Raw genomic sequence first — 19,330 nt, forward strand, 5'->3', positions numbered from 1 at the left:
CACAGATTGTGTCTTCAGCTGTGCAGAGAGAGGACTAACCATGCCTAATAATGAGCTCTACTACCTTGTCAAAACAGTTGGTGGTCAGGTCATTGGAAGACACAGGTTACCTGGAGCGATGATACATGTTAGACACCAGCAAAGCTGTGGTGCTGCCGACACTTCCGTGTGAGGCGGCAGAGATACCAAGGCTTGCACAGGATCCTTCGGGGGAAGGCCGCAGAGGTGGCAAATATACCAGACATTGTAGAAGAAGTTAGTTATTAGACATGACTGCTTGGAAAGAGGGAGGGTTGTTACTGTGGAGGATCTATATGAAGGGGACACCTCTTGCCCATTTCAAACTCTGCAAGAGCCTCCTCCTGTATTAGCGGGTCAGTTAGTAAATATTTTGCTGTAACCAGTACTGTTTAACTTATCTGGGTCTGCATTACAGAAGGACATAAGACACCTTCTGTATTACAAGCCATGCATGACCTGGATAGGGGCAGGAAAGCAGTGACCCTGATTTATTTAGCTCTAGCGACCATTAATGGAGCTTCTCCTCAAACACTGTAAGACATAGGGTCTGAAAATATGGACAAGAGTCTGACATGCAGAATGGAGGTGGGTTCAGTGTTACCTGAATGCGGTGAACAGAAGTGCCCAATCTAAGTTGATTCACTGTACCATACTTTAGGACACCTTGTAGGCTCCAGAGGATCCTTCCTTAGTCCCTTGTTAAATGCGCCAGATGTTACTCTGACAAGCAGACTTCCTGACTTTCCTCTGGAACTGTACGGCTCAGTTCTGGGCTGAGGTCACAGAGATGAACTGGACACCTAATGGACAGAATAATTAATCCAGAGAATGTGCCTGCTAGAGCTTTTTCATTAGACAAAGAATAAAACTGAATGTAGATTTGCAGACCTGGTACTGGTATTGGCCAAAAGACTCAGTCATTCAGTGGAAATCTAATATTGTCCCACGTGTAGCACAGTGGAAGAGCGAGCTTCTCGGATGCTGAGATTGTGGCACTCACAATGTGCAAGGCAAGGAAGGTAGGTCAGCTGGTCAGACCACTGTTTAGGAAACAATGCTTCAAAGGCTTACAGTTGGAAATCATGGTGCACCACCTTAAAGAGCTAGACAAATCATATCCAACTGTTAAGCTGCATGTTCAGAACCGATGGCATGCACCACTTGCATTGGTTTACCTCAGACAGTCGAGAAAAGATGTTCTTAATATGGAGACATTTTGCAGTATACAAGAGTGGGACACTTTAAAGGGAGGGCATACCACATGAAACTGTGCACCCATGTCGTCCTAATCAACTTCCTGACACTTTGTGCAGCTAGGGCTGAGTGGCACTGGCACAGCAAGTTTTGCAAGAGCAGGGCTTACTCAACTCTCAAACTTTATAGAAAATAATAACAATGTCAGACCAACAGTCTGGCTTCAGACCAGGCAGAAACACAGGGTGTGCTATCCTACTTATATGATATGATCTAAAGCTCACATTGGACAAAAAACAGAGTAGCTGCCTTGTTGCTTCTGGGTTTATCAGCTCTATTTGACACTGTCTGTCAACACATGCTACTACAATGACTCCATTATCCGAGTCAGTGAAAAGTCTCCAAAATGGATTGCTTCTTATCTCACAGACAGATATAACGTAGTTTACCTACCATCTTCCACCTCCATCCCTCATATACAACACAATAGCTGTAGCATCCACCAGGGATCCATTATATTCCCTCCACTTTTCAGCATCTACCTAACCCCTTCCAAAACTGATTAAAATCATTCAACCTCACCTATGACAACTATGCAGATGACACTCCAATCATTTAGCCCGCAAGACCTCTACAGTTTAAAACTTGATGACTGTTTGTACCATAAACACGTGGCTAATGAATAACTGTCTAAAGCTTAATACCACAAATAAATAGATTATGACCTGCAGACATTGCTTAAAATACCAGCCTACCGCTTTATGACCAAAGGAACCTGGGCTCCTCCAACAACATCAAGATAAGTTACACTTGGGAGGGTGGAGAAGGGGGGGAGAAGGGGTGTAACCATGGATTCAGACCTATTTTTGATTCCACATGTTAACAGTGTCACAAAAAGTGCCTTCTACACAAAGAAAATACTACCTCCCATCTTCCTTTACTTTGCATACCAACACAAACCTCAAGCCATCCCCACAGTCTTAATCTCCAAGCTTGAAAATGCCTACAGCATTTACCTTGGAGTATTCACATTCATCCTATGTAAAATACAACTCATCCAAAAGGCTTCCGCAAGGCTGCTTCTCAGCCTTTACCCTAAGAAAACGCAGACACTCCATTGGCTACCTTTATCCAGAATGGTAATGTTTAGTGCACTCTGCATTGTTCACAGAGCCCCCCCCAAGGACAAGGACTGCTATACCTACAAGGTAAATTCTAGCAATACAAACAAAGCAGAACATTGTTCTCTAGATATGCACCACTTAACACCGTACCTCCTTAGCATAAGAAATTTGTAGGAGGCACTACTTTCTCAGTACAATCCGAACAAGGCTCTGGAACTCGCTACCAACCAGCATTAGAAGCATCCAGGAGCATATATGTTTCAGAAGACAGTTGAAAACATTGTTATTTCCTTGATAAGTACACCACCACTCATCCCAGCGACAGAGCCCAGGCAAGCTAAGAATGGATGACCTATCATTTGATAGGGTATTATTTAGCTATGTAATTTCATACATAACATTCATGGCTCAAAAAAAGACTAAGACCGTAACACTCAGCAGTCGACAGCTAATTGTAACTTATACCTTTTCACATAGGACCACCTAGGTCAGCTACAAGGGTTATCCACCACCAGTACTGTACAGCCAAAAAACAGACATAACCAAATGAATAGGCTTGGAATAACTGAAGAGATCTGTCACTCTTTACAGGAAATTCAGGATTTTTTTGTTGTTGTAATTTTTTTAAAACTTTGTATATTGAATTTCATTGGATATAAATCAAGAACAACAATAGCTGTGACATGAATTCATATGGTGTACAGTGTGAGGAACCAGGATAGATTTGACCCCCACCCGGGGTCTCCTTCCCAGCGGTGGAGGGACTCCCTTTATGTCCTCAGGGTCAATTTAGCAGAGAGTTCACAAATCAGACGGAGTCACCAACTGGAGGAATAAAGAGAAGTTTATTACATGGATTATAGCTCGAGCTAATACAGAGTCCCAGGACAGTCAAGTGACTATCCTACGGAGGCTGCCCCTTCACTCTGGGGCACCCAACCTTATATACACACAAAACTGCTTAGTCAGAGGACAACTCCACCCCTAGCGTATTCAATGTCCTCTACGGCCTTCAGAATATTTCAGGGATACATGTGTGGTGGGAGAAGGTACAGATACAGCTGGCAGGAGGTGGCAACGAGCTGTACAAACTTGTTCTGGCAGTTACTGATTAAACACGACAATTCTCGGAACTGTAATTGGAAAAAGTAAATGGCAGCGATAAGCAGATTGCAGCCCAAGGCTGCAAGCACAAGGTCAATCATCAAAGTTCAAGAGGTTTGTCGAGCACATGGCAACATAATAAAGATAAACCGATGCCTAGCAGCTATGGTGTATGATTAACTTTATGTACATTTTCTCAATCCCTCCTTTTGCCATTGTGAGGCAAGTTTGAACGTCATTCAGTGTCTATGTTAATGGACATAAGGTCTTTTATCTCCTGCTCAAGGGTCAGCATAGCCGTGTGTTGAGGAGGGTGAACAGGCCAGGGGGCAAGGGATGCCATACAGCAACCGCACAAAGCAGGTAGACACTGTACACAAAAACAACAGGTGAGGAATACAGCAGCAAGCACAAAAAGGAATATTAGTATCTTCCATTGAGGTAGCCCAAATGGCTGATAGTTCATACCAGGCGCTGCAGGAGCCATCAAAAGAAAAAGGGAAGGAAATATATGGCAACCTTCTTTGCACGGAACTCGGTAGCAAGCCACATATCCAACAATTTGTTCTACTTACAGCCAGCTGATGTTGATGTAACATAGATTTGAAGGTATTGTTTTCATATTCCTTACGTCGTCCTTCCTCATGGGGTGGTAAGGAAACATGGCTGTGATCTGGAGGCAGTGGCGTAGTTGGTGAGACATCTGAGTCAATCATGTATTACCCACCCAATGCAAGACAGAAGTACCAAAAATAGTATTGTTATGGTGAGACAAGCGATACGTGGGCCTAATAGTCTTTTTAAATTACTTATTTTCTTCTTTTTCCTCTTGTCGTCTTGTATAACATCCATTTCTCTTTATTGCTTGTCCCACTAGCAGTTCAGTCCAACCTAGGTGCTGCCCGTGACCGGTGGTTGCTTCACTGTGGGGTGATTCCAGCAGTCCTATTGACACACTCTGGTCCGCCCCGACAGTCAAAATCACGGCCCTGCAGCTATCGTCAGACTTAATACAGGGGACAAGCAATCAGTTCATTGTTCATTTTCTTATTTTCGTGGGCGGAAATCGTATCTTGTGGACTGTGGTATGGTATGGTCAGGAAACAATTGTTCAGTGTGACCTAAATCTGAGGGAACCTCCTGCAGCACACTGTCATTCTGTTTTTTATCACTCCGTGTAGTGTTGCTGAAATGGTCCTCAGTCGTCGGGTGGTCACCACTTTTTATTTCATCAGAGGGTACGAGTAGGGGTACTTTCTTACAGTGGGATGCATGTATCCAATTCTTAGCTCCCTCGACTTTAACTGCTGTTCGAGTAGCAAGAAGGACCTGTCGCGGACCTTTCCATCGAGGTTCGAGACTTTTTTTCCGCTGGAAATTCTTTGTGAGGACACAGTCTCCAGGTAGTATCTTGTGGCCTGGATCAGTGGATACAGATGGAAGTGCGTCACACACCTGTTGGTGAATAGAACGCAAAGAATTAGTGAGTTCATTTAAATAGTCCATCAAAACAGGATGTTCTAGTTCTGAGTACTTGTGAGGTCGAGGGACCCCCCAGACATTTGCTGGCCTACCCATCACTATCTCATGGGGTGACAACCCCGATCTAGAGTGAGGCGTCATCCTGACAGACATTAAAGCCAGGGGCAATGCGTCCGGCCACTGTATACCGCGTTCTGCGCATATTTTTGACATCTTCAATTTAAGTGTGCCATTATATTTTTCAACTAGTCCTGCTGACTGGGGGTGGTTAGCTGCATGAAACTTCTGGCGGAGGCCCAACCCTTCACACACCCTTTTCATCACCTGCCCTACAAAATGACTCCCATTATCTGACCAGACACACCTTCGGACCCCAAACCGTGGGAAGAACTCCTTCAGAAGTACCTTTGCGGTGGTAAGGGCAGTATTATCTTTAGTAGGGTGAGCTTCTACCCACTTACTAAACATACAGACCACAACTAGGACATATTTCAAGTTATTACACCTTTCCATCGCAATATAATCCATTTGTAGTACTTCAAAGGGATACGTTGGTGGGGAAAAATGCCCAGCGGGGACTGAGGCACCCTTCCCTATGTTATGTTGTAAACAAATCATGCAGGATTGAACCAGTTGGTCAGCTACTCTTCTGATATTTGTATTAGACCAAACCGGATCAAGCAAATCACAGATGCTTTTCGCACTAACGTGTGCAGGACCATGGGCCATAGTCACTACTGGCAGAACGAATGCATCGGGTAACATCCATCTTTCCCTCTCTGACAGATCTGTCCAGCACAGCGTATTTTTAACTAGCTTGGCCTTCCCTTCTTCCCATTCCTTTCTCTCCTGTTCAGTTGCCTCATCCTGTATCTTCCTGACATTCTCTACCGTGTTCCCAAATATTTCATGGGGACGAACCTTCATACATGTGTCCTGTCTTTGCATGCGCTGTATCTTTTGCTGTTTGATCGGCTAGGGCGTTGCCCTGTCCAGTTTCATCTGTCACCTTTTTGTGTGCACTACACTTCATGATAGCCATTGTTTTGGCAATGCCAAGGCAGAAAGTAAGTTAGTTATAAGGGTCCCATGTTGAATATGTGTCCCATGTGAAGTGAGGAATCCTCGTTCTGCCCACAAGCGACCAAAATTGTGTGCTACGCCAAATGCATACGGACTGTCCGTGTAAACATTTACATTAAGTGCCAGATGTAGCAAGGGTTTAGCGAGTCCGCCATTTGCGAGTCGCTAAAGCCTCATTGCTATGTAGAAATACATTTTGCGAGTCGGATCCGACTCGCAAAATGCATTTCCGACTCGCAAATAGGAAGGGGTGTTCCCTTCCTATTTGCGATTCGCAATGCTTTGCATTTCGCGGTCGCAAATGAAAGCGCAGTTACCATCCACTTAAAGTGGATGGTAACCCAGGCGCAAACGGGAAACTTCCCCTTTGTGTCTGGGGAAAAAAAAAAACATTTTCAGGGCAGGCAGTGGTCCAATGGACCACTACCTGCCCTGAAAAATACCGAAACTAAAGGTTTCGGTTTTTTTTCAAAGTGCAGCTCGTTTTCCTTTAAGGAAAACGGGTTGCACTTTGAAAAAAAAAAAAACTGCTTTATTTAAAAGCAGTCATGGACATGGTGGTCTGCTGTCTCCAGCAGGCCACCATCCCCGTGAGTGCCCTGAATCGCTATGGGGTCGCAAATTGCGACCCACCTCATTAATATTAATGAGGTCGGTCTTTGCGACCCCATAGCGACTCGCAGAAGGTGTCTGAGACACCTTTCTGCCTTCCAAATGGCGAGTTGCAATTTGGAATTTTGCTACATCTGGCCCCAAGTCCTTTACTTAACTCACAGGCTCGTGTTAGAGCTATTAATTCTGCGGCCTGAGCAGAGTTATGTGGTATTTTAGCTGTTTCAACTACAGTGGTAGCTGTTGTAACTGCATAGGCTGCAGAGATAATGCCATCGGGTAGCTTGATGCATGAGCCATCTACATATAATATGCCATCAGGGTCTCTCAGTGGAGTGTCCTGTAAGTCCACTCTCCCTTTTGTTTCATCCTCCGTCCGGAGTATGCAGTCATGTATGCCATCATAAGAATCTTCTGTTTTTTCAGTAATTGGCAATAAAGTGGCAGGATTGAGCGTGTTGCACCTTTTTAATGTTATATGACTAGCTAAAAGTGTCAGTTCATAAGTAGTTAATCGTGCATTAGTAAGATGCTGTGTTTTTGTTTTGTTTAATAGTGCGTCAGCAGTGTGTGGGACCAACAGGGTGAGGGATGAATCCATGACTATCCCGGCCGACTGGCGCACTGCGACCGCTGCAGCGGCTATTGCCCGTAGACAGCTCGGGAGTGCACGGGCCACTGGATCCAGTAGGGCCGAAAAATAAGCACAGGGGTGTTGTTTGCCGCCATGCTCTTGGGTTAACACTGATAGTGAACATCCATTTCTCTCGCTCACATATAACTGAAAATCTTCACGATAATCAGGCGTACCCAGTACAGGTGCTGTGCAGAGTGTATTTTTCAATTAATCAAAACCAGACTGAAAATCATCATTCCATTCAATTTTTTCAGGACAATCTTTGTGGGTGAGATGCAAAAACGGTTTTATCAAAACAGAATAATTAGGAATCCATTGACGACAGAAGGAGGTAATACCTATAAAGGCCCTAACCTCTCTCTGTGTCCTTGGAACCGGTATGTCTCGTATAGCTTGTATTCTCTCAGCCGTTAACGTACGTCCCTCCTTAGACAGGAGGTGTCCTAGGTATATAACCTCCTGTCTACAATAGTGCAATTTGGAGAGGGAGACCTTATGGTGATGGTGTGCAAGATGTTTCACTAAGGCTACAGTATCTGTTTTCCAATTTTGTTCTGAAGTGGATGCTATTAAAAGGTCATCCACGTATTGAACCAGCGTCGAGGAGCACGGAAAAACAAGGGCATCTAATTGACCCTTGAGGGCCTGGCTAAAAATGCTAGGCGATTCAGTATAACCTTGTGGAGCGCGACAGAACCGGAAACTGCGACCACCCAGTGAAAACCCAAAGATGTGTCTACTATCTGGTTGAATGGGAATGCTAAAGAATGCATTCTTAAGATCGATAACGGAGAACCAAGTAGCAGAGGCAGGCATCATTGTTAATAATGTCGTAATGTCAGGAACAACAGGGAACTGGGGTATTACAATCTTATTGACCGCCCGTAAATCAATAACAAATCGGAGTCCTGGAGACGCGGTGCCATCAGATAATTTTTTATGAACAGGAAGGACAGGACTGTTACAATCATTACCACGCGTTTCTTCAATGACACCCAAATCAATCAACTGGGTCACAATATTTTTGAGTTGTTGTTCAATGTGTTGGGATAATTTGTATTGGGGAAGACGAGGCTATTTGGCATTGGCTTTCAAGCGTATGACATACAGTGGTATGTCCAAACATCCAACAACGTCCTTATGTGTGGCACATAAAATGTCTGGCAAATCTCGAAGTTCGGGTGGAAGTGGTTTTGACAAAAATTGTGACGGGGAAATATTTGGACCTAGAGTGACATGAACTCCATCCGGAGAGCAATAAATGGTGGCGTACAATTTCTTTAATAGGTCCAAACCCAATAAATTCTCACTACAGGCCGAAGTAAGAATGAGAGGGGAGCTAATGGTGTAAGGACCTATAGCAACATGCAGCGGCTGGGAGACGGGGTTAGCCACCGGAACACCAGAAAAACCCATAGAGACGTTAATATTGCCAGACAGAGGGACCCCTTGGACCTCTTCCTGTTTAACAGAACTTTTGGTGGCCCCAGTATCTACCAAAAAAATCATGTGGAGTACCGTCTAATTGTACCTCTACGTGAGGGCCAATCTGCCTAACAGGAATAGAAACTGGTCCCACCCCCCTCTGTCGAAGGCTGTCCTAGTCAAAGGAGGACCCCTGACCTTCATACGCATCATAGTTGTCATTAAAATATTGACGCTGGGATGAAGCATCAAAATAATTCGGGCGGGGGGTACTGTGGGACCATGGAGGGGCCTGCTGGCGGGGTCTGTCTGCAGGACCAGACCTACCGTGTGGTCTGTAGTCCTGTTGCGGTGGGGGCATGGGGCAGCCTGTGGAGTTGTCCTTATTGGGGCAGTCATTCTTCCAGTGGCCCTCCTGCTTGCAATAGGCGCACTGATTGTAGGAGAGGGAAGAACGGGGAGGGCGTTGGGACTGCCTTCTGTCTTTGGGAGGTCCTTGTGATTTTGATCTAAACTGTTGTTGATGGGGCTGAGGGTAGGCCTGCTGAAATAACACCTTTGTTTTCAACTCCTTTGTTTTTTTTCTCGTTCTTTTCTTGTTCTTCTATCTCCCTGTTCTCATAATATCGGGCCATTATCAGTATTCCAGTGGCAGTAGAGACTGGCCACGTACTTTCACACAATTTCAATTTTCCCTTTGTCTGGTAATAAATTGTCCACGAATTTGTCAACAAAGAGTCTTATCCCCCCTTCAGTAGTCATGTCTTGGCCGCTGTAATCAGAAAAGACACCCTCAAACCTTGTATAAAAGCCTGAAACACACTCGTCCTTTTTCTGTTTACAGGCGGCCAATTTATCCTGTGTGGTGCAAGTATGGTCTTCATTAAATCTAAAATACGCAGTGGGAGAGCCAATATAAGTGGGTCTGGTTTCGCTCCCCCAACCCTGTCTCTTTCTGCTGCTTGCAATTGGTCCCACGTGCCCCCTAGTTCAGCATGGTCGTGCCTCCGTACTTTTGACCATACTTCCTGCGGGACTACTGCTGCCATTAACATGTCGATATCGGACAACGTCATAGTACATGATTCAAGAATTTGTTGCAATTCTTTATAATATCCTGCAGGGTTCTTACGGGGGTCAGGTAAGGCGGCTTTCAGGGTATATGTTTCAGATCTTTTCCATGGGGTGTGTACCCACATTTGTTGAAAATGCCCTGCGGTAATAACTTGGCCAGCGTCATCCGTCACCGGTTCTCGCCAAACCGGCGGAACCTCTCTCATGGGAAACAAGGATGCCCTTATAGAAGGGCTACATGTCCACAGGCGGTCCCTATATACAAGAAGAGTAACAACATAATCATGTAGACCAGAACCAAACGGCAGCCCAGTAGAGTTGCGTTTTCGGAGGTCCACCAGTCCCGCGGGAGCCGAGGAACCATCATCCTCATATTCTTGTATTATAATGTTGCACATAAGGGTGGCTGCATGTAACTGAACTAAACTATCCCATTGTTTCATAGTGTGGACAATGTCCATGACCTCATAGTCATTCCAATTAGTCATCCACCTCCGTGTCATTTCTTCAATGACATCTTCCTCTTGTGAATTAGAGAACGAGTGTCCGCGCAGGGTGCGCTTTCGCGGGGGTCACGGGACGGGGGTATGTGCGGTGTCTAAACAGGAGTCAGGGGTGGGACAAACGGGGGCCAGTCGAGGGGTGGGTACAGTCGGGCGGGGTGTATCCTCTATAGGTCTGGTGACAGGAGGGGTGGTGGTGGTGGGTGGCGGAGCACTCGCCTGAGATCCAACCAGGGGTGGCACAATAGGGTCACCTGGTGCAGGTTGAGGATGTAGTGTAGGATATATTCGTGAAGTATATAACGGGGGTTTATCTAACATATCGTTTAAAAGGGGGTCTTCCTCTTGTGGCTTATCCACTACTGTCCTGGAAGGGTAACACTTATCAGTTTGTAAGTGAAGCCTTCGGTCATGTTCTAAAATTTTCTGTTGATGTTCAGCTACGTCAGAGTCATATACCTTTTCAGTCACCGTCCTGGACTTGTGTCTCTGTAATTCTTTCTCTGTCTTCCTACGTCTTTGGTCTGCTTCTTTCTGCCAAGTCCGTAGTGAATCAAACATCCCTGGTCTACTTTTTGTCACAAACAAACGTTCCTGTAAATAGTCTAATTTATCTTTATCAAATGTCCCGTGAATATGCCATTGCAAATCAGAACTACCTTTGGTTCTTTTTCTCCATATATCAGACCAGATAATCGGACCTATGCCATATTTAACATATATATCATGATTCGGAGTCCCGGCCGGAGGAGCGGGCATGTTTCCTCCAGGCGGGAGTCCCTACTGCAAAGACAACAACACAGTTTCCTGCAACAACTGAACGCTGGCATTCTTTCAGTATTTTATTTAAAAAAATTCTTACACCAGTGGTTTGAATACACCAAATGAGTGGCAAATATGCCTTTTGCTTCCTATATACTTAAATCACAACTGAGGTCAGTCTTACCACTGACGTCGATCTTTGCAATGAGCGATAGAAACCGTACAATACTCACAGACCTATTTTTAGACAGGAATCTTTCAATTCCCGTCCTTACCAGACACTTCTGTTATAGTCCAACAGTTGGGGACTCCAGTAGTTCACGGAAAACAGAGACCCGAATTCAGACAGCGCCAGGAGAAGTCGAGCTGGCTGGAAGACACGCAGTGGAGATTCGCAGGTCCACGACAGAGAACGAAGCTCAGAATCTGGTGTGGGGCGCCTCCCTTGGAAATCCAATCGTGAGTCCTCCGTCACCCGGTCGGTCCCCTGGATGCCTGACTCGGGTCCCTGTTCGGGCGCCAACTGAGGAACCAGGAAAGATTTGACCCCCACCCGGGGTCTCCTTCCCAGAGGTGGAGGGACACCCTTTATGTCCTCGGGGTCAATTTAGCAGAGAGTTCACAAATCAGACGGAGTCACCAACTGGAGGAATAAAGAGAAGTTTATTACATGGATTATAGCTCGAGCTAATACAGAGTCCCAGGACAGTCAAGTGACTATCCTACGGAGGCTGCCCCTTCACTCTGGGGCACCCAACCTTATACACACACAAAACTGCTTAGTCAGAGGACAACTCCACCCCTAGCGTATTCAAGGTCCTCTACGGCCTTCAGAATATTTCAGGGATACACGTGTGGTGGGAGAAGGTACAGATACAGCTGGTAGGAGGTGGCAACGACCTGTACAAACTTGTTCTGGCAGTTACTGATTAAGCACGACAATTCTCGGAACTGTAATTGGAAAAAGTAAATGGCAGCGATAAGCAGATTGCAGCCCAAGGCTGCGAGCACAAGGTCAATCATCAAAGTTCAAGAGGTTTGTCGAGCACATGGCAACATAATAAAGATAAACAGATGCCTAGCAGCTATGGTGTATGATTAACTTTATGTACATTTTCTCAAGTGCATCCAATTGCCCAGTTCCCCCTCCAGCCTACACACATCAGCAGATATCAAACCCAACCCACATAATAACAACTGCGGATACAGTAGCAGAGCACAAGCATAAGCATAAGGGGTCAGAGAATGACCAGTGTTAAAGCCACTGCACTGCATGAGCAATGAATGAAATAGCAAAGTGCCCTGTATTAACCATGTACCACTTAAGAGTGTCACCATGGGAGGAGTCAGGGGAGTCTGCAGCCAGACCAGAGGAAGATGCATGGGCCAGCAGGTAAGCGCATAGAGGGAACCAAATGTCTCTGTGTCGGTAAGTGGGTAGCAACAGTTCAGCGTACATTGTCAGTTGTTCAATACAATATGTTAGGTTTGTAATCCAATCCTTGAATTTAGGTGCCCGTCCCCTCCCCCACCGACAGGCGACTAGCCTCTTAGCAAGCAGTAGGGCTTTCTCCACATAACTCCTAAACAAGACATCCAAGTCTTTGAAATGCCCAAGAAGAGACATGAGGGGAGTCAGAAAAAGATCTTCCTCTGTCATAATGGAGAGAGCCGCACACACCTCCTGCCAATATGATTGTACTGGCTCACAGAACCATGCCAGATGAAGGAAGCCAGCACCGGCCGTCCTGCATCTGGTATACTTAACATCTGCCCAAAGTCCGAACCTATGCAGTCTGTTACGGGTGTGCAGTGTGAAGGAATTTGTAATGGATACTTTGGAGTCTACTACTGGACGCTATCTGTCCTGTCTGTACACAGCTATATCACAACTATTCATTTGTGAGAATCCCCTCTGTTCTAATTCCCACTGGGAATGTGCCGGTCTTATACGGACTGCGTATGAGTGGGCCCAAGACGGCTTCATGACCCCTGCAATATGATACAGTAAGGAAACCAGTTACTGTGTACTAGTGGCTTGAAGCAAGTTTTGAAGGGTTTTGAATAGGGGAGATTCATCTGGAAAGTCAGGTACCACCGCCTTGGTGTTTATTTGAGACAAACTGAAACCTTGCCTTTTGAGCTGAAGCCTACATAGGGACTCATGGATAACCGGTAATAAAGGATGATAGGTGAGCGAGAGCAGTGGGGAATATAGGACTCTCTTACCCACTTTATGACACCGCCACTACCAGGCATTTAAGGTGCACGCCATTGTGGATGGATCAAGCAGTAAGGCTCCATATCCGGAGCCTCAAACTCACCCTCTTAAAAAGGGTAATGTGAATGGGGTCCTATAGGATGCAGGGTTGTCTTCCCACCCATGCTAAACAAATCAATTGCATTATTAATTCCTGAAAAAATGGGCGATACAGCGTGACATTGATGTTAAAAAAAAAAAAAAGTATAATAGCTTAGGCAGGAGCACTATTTACATTAAAGCAATATGGTCTGCAAGGGACAACAGGGTAATTCGATCAGTGAGCGCATCCAAAATTAGAGTGTATTACCTACTCTTGGTCACAGGAGACCACAATCCCAAGACACGCAAGTTCTGCCAGGCACCACTATACTGGAAAGTCTGGAGTGAATGGTACGGTGGCCTGCGTGAGGGGAAAGAGCTGCAATTTTTTTCCCAGTTGATCTGAATGCCAGACAATCTGCCAAACCAAACAAACTCCCTCAGGATACAATTCAGGCTTCGATGCAGACCACAAAGGAAAAGGATTATGTTGTCATCGTAGGGAGAAATTAAAAGGTGCCTACTAGGGTATCGCAGAGCATAGTCATGATAGTGCTGCTTCAGCGTGGCAGCCAGCGGCTCAACCGCCAAAGCAAAAGGTAAAGGCGAAAACTGGGAGCCCTGTCTTGTGCCCTGTGTAATCACTAAGATGGGAGGAAGGTGGGGCTAATATGCTTCCTAGCAGTAAGTTGGAAATAGAGGATGGCAATCAAGAACAAAAAGGTACATGGGCATCCCATCCAACATAGGAGAACCTGGTGGTAGTCTCACTCAAAAGAGCCGAAGGCCTTAGTGGTGTCTAAAAAGGCCACCACAGCCAAGTCAGGGTTAATATCCTGAAGTACTGCAAAAAGTGTCCACAGATTATAGGAGGTGGATTGCCCAGTGATGAATCCCTGCAGGTCGGGACAGACCAGAAATGTCAAGAGAAGGGTCAGCTTGTTAGCAAATAACTTAGCTCAGATTTTAACATCACAATTGAGCAAGGAGAGTGGCCTATAGGACTAAACAGTGATCAAAGGGCACACCTGGTTTAAGCAACGTGATAATAAAGGCTTTGTGCGTGGATTTTTTAGGTGGCCAGTCAACCGCAAAGAGTTACGCATTGCTGTATAAAATTCAACAAATACCTTATCAGACACAGGCACCTTCCTGGCCTGTAGCTGCTGTGTTGCCTCACTGACCTCATGTTCTAGAAAATCTAAAAAGTCCAGAGGATACTAGGGGTGTCATATTGCAACTGATCCTGCGTCCCTCTGATGCCCAAAGATATCATTAGCGGACCAGGGGCGCCTAATAATAGCTGCTAGAGTTTTGCCCGGGCTTTCACCCACTCCGTGGGCGCACACAGTGGCATATTTACTGTCAATAAGGCATCCACTAGTGGCCACCTCATGGTACTCAACAACACTGACAAATTGTTGGGCTAGCTGGAGGTTCACTTTTGTGGCCGGCTGAGTCTCTAAATGCTTAAGACCCTTCTGTACGCGGGATAAATGGTCTCTTGGGGAGCGGAGCACCCCCCCACTCTTCACAAGGGACGACTCTCGGATAGTAACCTTGAAAGACTTCCATACTGTTCCCACCAGTGGAACTGTACCTTCATTACATTTAAAGAATTGGGATATATCCTGCCCTAGCTCCTCTTTATATTGATGGTCTAAAAGCGTGAGTAGAGATGGATGGCAATTAACTTCTTGTGGTACCGGTGAAGGAATGGACAGTACAAGCAATACAGGGGAATGATCCGAAAAGGTTCCAGATGTGTAATCTCCCGCACCCAGGGAACTACCCATCTAGAAACTAACCAGTAGGCCAACCTGGAACAACTCCCATGCACCCCAGAAAAGAAGGTGCCGCCCTTGGCATGTGGGTGATGCCGTCTCCAGACGTTTAGTAGCTCATGGTGCCTCATGTTATCTTGAAAATGATTGGCGCCCTGGTCTGCTGCTCTTGTTGGACAGTCCTGCAACAAGCAGGCAGACCGGTCCTTAACAAAACTCGCCCAGAAAAGGGGGAGCCAGCATTAGGAGGCAGAATTTTAGAGATGTGGCAGGATGATGGTAGGTGCAGTCCTGGACTGCAGGAGCCTCGCACAATACAGCCATCTTGTGTGCAGGTTCTGTGCTGCCCCCCCTTCCCCATTCTCAGGACTATCTAGTCCACTACTGCAGGTCCAAAATAGTGATACGCTCTGACAACTTCTCTACATAATGACACTCAGTTATGGCATGATAGTAAAAGTGCCCATGCCAGCAAACCTCTCCAGTCATGCCAGCTCAGGACCACAACTATACACAAAATCTCAGGTTCGACAACACGGTGCAGTAACCAGCTAAAGAGATTATAATCATAAGAAATACAATAAAAGGACCTAAGGAGCTATTCAAAGCTGCCAGCACACTGGAAACTATGAAAAGCTGAGCGTCGCTCACTCACACCTCATCTCATCCCCACTGCTACATGATGTGTCCCATAATACAATCACAACATAGAAATTCTTTCCACATAAGATCACAAAACAAAGACAACACTTTCCAGCCACACACTACAGGGTGTAGCCTCTACACATGTAGATAAGCACTTCAGTGCGCCACATAGGGGTAGTAAGCTCTATATAAATATCGCAATCCAATCCAATCCAATACAGCTACTCCCCATGATCAAAACAACTGTGTACCAATGTTGTAGCTCTTATAAACAACCTATTTGGCTGGCTAAACTAAAATATTTCACACTATGGATCTTCAAGGTTGTACTACGACGAGACAACTCTTTAAGGTTATTAACTATCTTGCAGCCCCACAAGAAAAGAAAAATATTAATTGACAACATTGTAATTGTAGTTGTGAATTGTATGTATAACACGCGTATTACTCCTGACTAGGCGTTGAAGTATTTTTTGGTAAGTAGCATGCTTCTCTGGAATCCAAGGTAGATTAACGGTGTAGTGGTAGAGGGAAAATATAAATGGTTATTGTGGTGGACATGTGCTCATGTTAGTTGGATATATAGAATAAAGGCGCAAATAGTTTAGAAAGGGTTGTTTGGGAGTCCATAGTAGTATGAGAGCTTTGGGATGACTCAAAGTGAGGTAGAAGATAGTTTGAAAGAGATTTAGGTTGAGTCAGAGAGTAGTGGGTCTGGGGAAAGTTGGAAAGGTTTTTTTTGGCTCCTGCTCCACAGTAGGTAGAAAATATATAAATGTATAAGTCATCTACCACACATAAGTTATACATATTGACAGATGTTAACATACTATGCATATACAAAATAATCTAGAAGTATTAAATTGTACTATATAAAGACTCATGTACATACATGGATAATTATTTCCAAATATTTTTTGCCTATAAATTACATTGCCCCCCCCAATATTTCAGTATTGAAGCACTTATAGATACATTTAGTTTCATCACATTTACACAGTGTGATAGATGTCGTTAAAATAGAAAAATAAACCTATAAGCAAACACTCATCACATTATGTTATTGATATACTTATATATGGGGGGAAAAAGGTATAGTTATAAATATATATTTTATTTTTATTTTGTTATTTATTTATTTTTACCTTCTAGTAAGTGTGTCTGTGTGTGTATATATGTATGTGTGTGTGTGTATATATATATATATATATATATATATATATATATATATATATATATATATATTCGATGGCATGTGTAGCAGCATACACACTTGCTATGCATAGCTCTTCTGACATCTAGTATTAAAAGTTGTTTTTCTTCGAAGAAGTCTTTTCGGAGTCACAGGATCGAGTGACTCCTCCTCTCAGTTGCAGTGGCAATGGGCATCAACTGCATCGTTAGATTGTTTTCTTTCCGCTGTCGGGTTCGGACAGGTTTCCTTTCGCTCCAAGATTTCAAATTGGAAAACCTTTGAAAACCTATTTAATTGTTTTTGTTTAATTTTATTGGTTCGATCACGTTTACCATTTAGCATCGAACCGGGAGTACCGTTGGAATCTTCATTTTGCCCTTCGGGGCGCGTGCGCCCGACATGGGCCTGTTCGGGACTACCGCATGGAAAGCCTGATGGACCGGACTCCATTTCGATTTTGCCCTAAGTGCCATGCTAAGTACCCATATACAGACCAATATCTGGTTTGTAATTTGTGCCTTTCATCGGACCAACGAGAGGAAGATTGCGAGGCCTGTCAATCGTTTCAATCGAAGAAGACCTTGAGAGATCGCAGGGCCTGAACTACTACAAATGACGTCGAAAAGCACAGAACTTCTCGACGTCAAGGAGGAAGAGCAGACGCAGACAGCAGTCTCCGTCCGAGACACCGACTCTGAGCAAAAATCGGAAGATGATAGACTTATCACGGCTGGCCAGCACATGAGTACATCTGCCCCAATGCCCACATATAAAAAAAAAAACAACTGAAGGCCTTGGGTACAACACTGCCGGAAGGCCATGTTTTGCCCGAAAAAAGACTTTCGGCGACCGACCTTCCGGTTGGCGCCGAAAAAGGCCACTCCTCTGTCCACTTTGCTCAACCACCAGCAAAAGTGCAGAAACAAAAGGAGAAACCAACACCTCTCCCTACTTTTCCTCCTCACTCTCCACAGCTTTCTTTTTCACCTCACAATAGTCCACCACCATTGCCTTCTCCAACACATTATACTCGTATGGAGATACAGTAAACCCATGGGATCTCTATGACCCTGATCCCATTCCAAATAACAATCCTGATCTATACCCCTCTAAACTTTCTCCACCAGAAGACACTACGGCCTAAACTCAGGTAGTTTCTAGGGCAACTGCTTATCATTGGGTGCTTATGCACTCTGAATCCCTGGAAGAGGATTTTTTATTCAACACTCTGTCTTCCACTCACTCCAGATACCAGTGTCTCCCAGTGTTGCCTGGAATGGTTAAACATGCTGAACACATTTTTAGTGAGCCTGTCAAAGCTAGAGTCATTACCCCTAGAGTCAACAAGAAATCTAAACCTTCCCCTATGGACCCAGACTACATCACACATCATGTTCCTCAGGACTCTGTGGTAGTCAGCGCGGCTAGAAAAAGAGCTAACAGCCATTCATCAGGAGACACGCCTCCTCCTGATAAGGAAAGTAGAAAATGTGATGATGCTGCTGGCAAAAGAGTAGCCATGCAAGCGTCTAACCAATGGAGAATTGCAAATTCTCAAACACTTCTGACCAGATACGATAGAGCCCATTGGGATAAGATGCAAGAATTTATACAGCACCTCCCAAAAGTGCATAAAAAAAAGGACACAACAGGTGGTAGAAGGGGGACAGGCTATAAGTAATAACCAGATAAGGCCTGCCCTTGATGCTGCTGATACAGCTGCAAGGAGCGTCAACACTGCTGTTACAATTAAAAGGCATGCATGGCCACGCTCCTCTGGTTTGTAAACCAGAAATTCATTAGGCAGTACTTAATATGCCTTTTGATAAGAAACATTTATTTGGCCCTGAAGTAGACTCCCCTATAGAAAACCAGAGAAAAGACTCGGATACTACAAAGGCAATGGGGGCATTATATACCACGCCATATAGAGCCTCCTTTCGCAGACCATAGTTTAGAGGAGGATTTAAGCCACAATCCTCTGACGCTTCTACCTCCCAGTCAAAGCAGGGACAGCAAGCTCAATATCAAAGAGGGGGATATAGAGGTCCTACAGAGGACAATATTTCAGGAACAGAGGCAAGTTCCAAGCCAGAAAACAAGCCACTACACCATCTAAGCAGTGACTTCCTTTTTACCCCCCCCACTCCACACATCTCCTGTGGGGGGAGGGGGGGGGAGAGTCTACAACAATTCCACTCTCATTGGCAAAATATCACCACAGACAATTGGGTATTATCAATTATCTGCAATGGCTATTGCCTAGAATTAATCTCCACCCCTCCAAACATTCCACCACGCTACCACAAATTGTCCCCAGAACACAGAATTCTGCTGCAACAAGAGCTACAATCTCTACTACTAAAACAAGCAATAGAATTGG

The 19,330-nt window shown here is 44.9% G+C and overlaps 1 protein-coding gene across 1 annotated transcript in view; it reads left to right on the forward strand.

Annotated features, from left to right (window-relative positions):
• TARBP2 (TARBP2 subunit of RISC loading complex) overlaps window positions 1–19,330 on the forward strand; it is a 79,217-nt gene that overhangs the window by 19,866 nt on the left and 40,021 nt on the right. The window lies entirely within an intron of this gene.

Source organism: Pleurodeles waltl, chromosome 4_2 (assembly GCF_031143425.1).
Source record: "Pleurodeles waltl isolate 20211129_DDA chromosome 4_2, aPleWal1.hap1.20221129, whole genome shotgun sequence".
NCBI lineage: Eukaryota > Metazoa > Chordata > Amphibia > Caudata > Salamandridae > Pleurodeles > Pleurodeles waltl.